The following is a 4,406-nucleotide window of genomic DNA, read 5'->3' on the forward strand; positions in this document are numbered from 1 at the left end:
AATCATTCATAATCCACTATATGGATGATTTATTGATAGCAGCTCCAACGCAGAAACAAGTGGAGACAACCCCTGATAGTGTTGTTGCTGAAATCACAAAAGCAGGACTGGTGATTTCTGAATCAAAAATACAAGAGACTGCTCCCTGGAAATATTTGGGCTGGAAATTGACAGAACAATCTATTGTGGCTCAGAAAGTACAAATCTGGACAGAGGTTCACACTTTACAGGATCTACAACAGCTTTTAGGAGAGATCAACTGGGTCAGAACTGTGTTAGGAATCACTGCTGATGAACTTGCTCCACTTTTTGACTTGTTGAAAGGGGACAATAACGTTAGATCCCCATGGTCTCTCACACGTGGAGCTTGCAAAGCCTTAAAAAAAATTACAGAAGCCCTGCGAACCAGGCAGGCACATCGCTGTATGCCAGATAAACCCTTTTTCCTTGCAATTTTAGGACAAGAGCTGAGACTGTGTGGTCTCATCTTTCAATGGGACCCCTCTCAAAAAGATCCCTTGTTAATGACTGAATGGGTTTTCATTTCTTACAGATCACCAAAGACAATCCTCACACCTTTAGAAATGATGTCTCAGATCATCAGCAAAGGCTTCTTTCACTAGCAGGTTGTGAATTTGCAATTATCTATTTGCCCATGAAGAAAACTTATTTTGAGTGGACAATGCAAAAATCAGAAGACTTGCTGTATGCCTTGCTTGATTTTCCAGGCGTTTGCTCCATTCATTATCCGGCACACAAAATGATCAAAGCTAAATTGTGCTACAAAGAAAAACCTCTGATCAGTGAAGAACCTTTAGAAGCAATTACTGTCTTTACTGATAGATCAGGGCAAACACACAATTCAGTAGTTACATGGCAAAATATGGAAACAAAAGCTTGGGAACAAGATATTCAAAAGGTTGAAGGTTCTCCTCAGATTGTAGAATTAGCAGCAGTTGTAAGGGCTTTTCAGCTCTTTCCAGAACCTCTCAACTTGATAACTGACTCAGCATATGTTGCTAATATTGTCAAGAGAATTGAGGGATCAGTTCTAAAGGATGTGAACAATGATAAGCTATGTCTTTGGCTTACCTGTCTTTACCAAATCCTATCTCACAGAACTAATCCTTATTTTATTTCCCACATAAGGGCCCATTCAGGCTTCCCTGGATTTATGGCAGAGGGAAATGCTCGAGCAGATGCATTGGCATCAGCTGTCTCTGATGAGGAAGATGCCTCAGTGCTTGCTGCAATAACTCTGCCTAACACTATTAAACAAGCCAAATTGAGCCATGCATTCTTTCACCAAAATGCACAGGTAATTAAATGAGATTTTCACATTACCTTAGAGCAAGCACAAAATATTGTACGAGTTTGCCCTGACTGCCAGCTAGTTCTGCCACTTCCTGCTACAGGAGCCACCAACCCAAGAGGGTTAGAGAGCTTGCAGAAATGGCAAATAGATGTTAGTAAGTATCCCTCTTTTGGGAAGATTAAAAAAACATCCATGTCTCTGTGGATACATTTTCAAATGCAATTTTTGCTTCTGTGCACACACGGGAAATGGCTGAGCATGTTTGCCAGCATTTTTCACAAGCCTTTTCTTATCTAGGTATCCCCCAAGAGGTTAAAACTCATAATGGTCCTTCTTATACCTCACATGAATTGGCTGCATTTTTAAATGACTGGGGCATTCACCATACATTTGGCATTGCTCATTTGCCCACAGGTCAGGGACTAATAGAAAGGACACATCAGACTCTAAAACGCATTTTAGATCAACAGAAAGGGGGAGATCCTCAGGCCTCACCTCAAAGGAGGCTAAATAAAGCATTGTATGTCTACAATTTTTTGAACAGCTCTGCAGACGAGCCAGATCCTCCTATTTATAGATACTTTTTAAATCTGAAGGAGCACCCTCAGTTTTGGTTAAAAACTTAGAAACAGGACAAATAGAGGGACCAGACAACCTCATAACATGGAGAAAAGGGTTTGTGTGTGTCTCCACAGATGGAGGCCTCAAGTGGGTGCCAGCAAAGAATGTGAAGCCCCACTGTGCATCAAAACCTGCTGAAGCCTCTACAGCAGCCAGTGATCCTGTGAGAAGCCAGGAAGCAAGCACCCAGACCTGAACTGTGCAGAATCATCAGGAGAAAGTGACCAGGAGAAACAGTTCAAGGAAAGAATGGAGTTTCATTGTTTGCATGTTGTTTTTCTTCCTTTGTTTTAGCTTTTGTGGTGAAGCGTTACCAGTGAATCAACCCAAGACAAATATTTGGGTTTCCTTAGCCAAGTCAGCAGGCTCCAACACCATCTGCTTATCTAACACAAGTCCTGACAAACCTTTTTCCACCTGTTTAGTAGGAGTACCTTTGCCAGAGGGTTTCAACAGTGTCACCCTTGAAAGGTATTGGCCATATGATGATCATCATGCATCTCCAACTCCCAGCCAAAGACATCAAACTTACATTGACAATTTTAAAGCTGATCAATTTGATCTCCATGAGCTTGAAATCTTAGGTTCAGTAATTATGAACAGTTGTTATTTCTTTCATCTCATGGAAGGAGACGGTCCTCATTTAAATGTTACCCCATATCACCCAGTTTATAGCAATGTGACTTTTTGGTGTAATCAAACTAAACTTCTCACATATTTTGAGCCACACACAAGTCGATTTAGGAAACTTCCAATATGATTTCCCAAGGGAATTTGGCTCATTTGTGGAGACAGAGCATGGTAGGGCATACCTTCATATATAGAAGGTGGCCCCTGTGCACTTGGACAACTTACCATAATAGCCCCCAGTGTTAAAGAGGTGGTCAAAAAGAAAAGTAGAAAAATCAGATCCTCCACAGGACATCATTTTGAAAGTGACTGTGACAGTAACTTTCGCCCGTGGAACTCTGGCACGACAATTATCACAAGCATTTTTTTACCTCAGGTGAGCACTACATTTGCTCTGAGACAGTTAAATCAGTTGGGATGTTGGCTCAGTAAAGAAGTAGATGCCACATCAATTGCAATTAGTGACTTGTTGACAGATGAAGAAGCAGTGAAATATGCCACTCTACAAAACAGAGCAGCCCCTTGACTTCCTTTTACTGGCTCATGGGCATGGCTGTGAAGATTTTCAAGGATTGTGTTGCATGAATTTATCAGATCATTCTGTTTCCATTCATAAACAGTTGCAAAATTTGAAGGATTTAGCTAACCAAATTACTACAAGTGATCCAACCTGGCTAGACAGGTTGTTCGAAGGTTGGAGCTTTGCCTCTTGGCTAAAGGAACTCTGTAAAATAGGCTTGTTTATTCTATTAGTAATAGTTGTGTTATTAGTGTTTTTACCCTGCATACTCCAGTGTATAAGGAAAATAATTACCAAGACTGTTTCTAATATTTTTGTTGTTCAATGAAATGGGGGAGATGTTGGTGAAGGAATAGCAAAGACTTATGAATGCCTAGCAAGCAGTTCTGAAACAACAGATGAAATAGAGATGTTAGCAGTATTTGACCTAGAAGCTGAAAATAGTTAAGGTTTGAGACCTCTTCCTTTGTTTAGATAAAACCAAATACCACACATGCCAAAGAAGTAGGAGATATCCTGTCTCAGGCCTGGCAGGAAAGATCTCAAGATAAGGGTAAAGCCACAAAACATGGTAATTTAGTTGTTCCTATAGGTTGCATGCAAATATTAGGAAATTAGTATATTGTATTAGATTGGTTATTGGAATTTAGAATATTCATTATGGAATAATACTTATTGTACTGCAAATGGAAAATCCTTCTACTTCTCTCTTCTCCCTATTTCTCTTATCTTCTGTTTCTACTTCTCTCTTCTCTCCTCTCCTGTTCCTGCTTCTCCCCTTCCCTCCCCGCTCCTCCTCTCCACTCTTATTATCTCTAATCTCTAACTTTTCTCTAAGCTCTCTCTTATACCCACGCCCTATAATAAAATACAACCCTGAAGAACAGCAAATAATAAGCTCCTGAGTCTGTCCCGCGACCGTCCAGAAACCCCGCAGTCCCACAGCCTGTCTGTCATTAAAGTGTGTCTGAAGGTGTTTTGCAGTTAGGGAATGCATTAAAAATGCCACTTCAGTCAGTGCTGAGCTTCAGTGACAAAAATACCTACAAGCTGCTGTTGCTTTGAACGTGCAGAACCAAAGTCCTGCCAAAACACAGCAGTGGTGATTTGCTGATGCTGTGTCTGGCTCTGTTGCCGTGGAAGGGTTATGGAGCAGTGAAAAAACAGCAACAAGACACTCTCTTGGTTGGTGCAGAAAAGAGCAAGAAAGAACAATTTATTGAAAGAAACCATTGCCTTAAATAAGGCAGTTCGTGGAAAACAAAATACAAACAGATCATTGGTCAGAGAAGGAGACACCTCTCCTCCCTGAGTTACTCA

This window comes from Erithacus rubecula, assembly GCF_903797595.1.
Source record: "Erithacus rubecula genome assembly, contig: scaffold_451_arrow_ctg1, whole genome shotgun sequence".
In the NCBI taxonomy this organism is placed as follows: Eukaryota; Metazoa; Chordata; class Aves; order Passeriformes; family Muscicapidae; genus Erithacus; species Erithacus rubecula.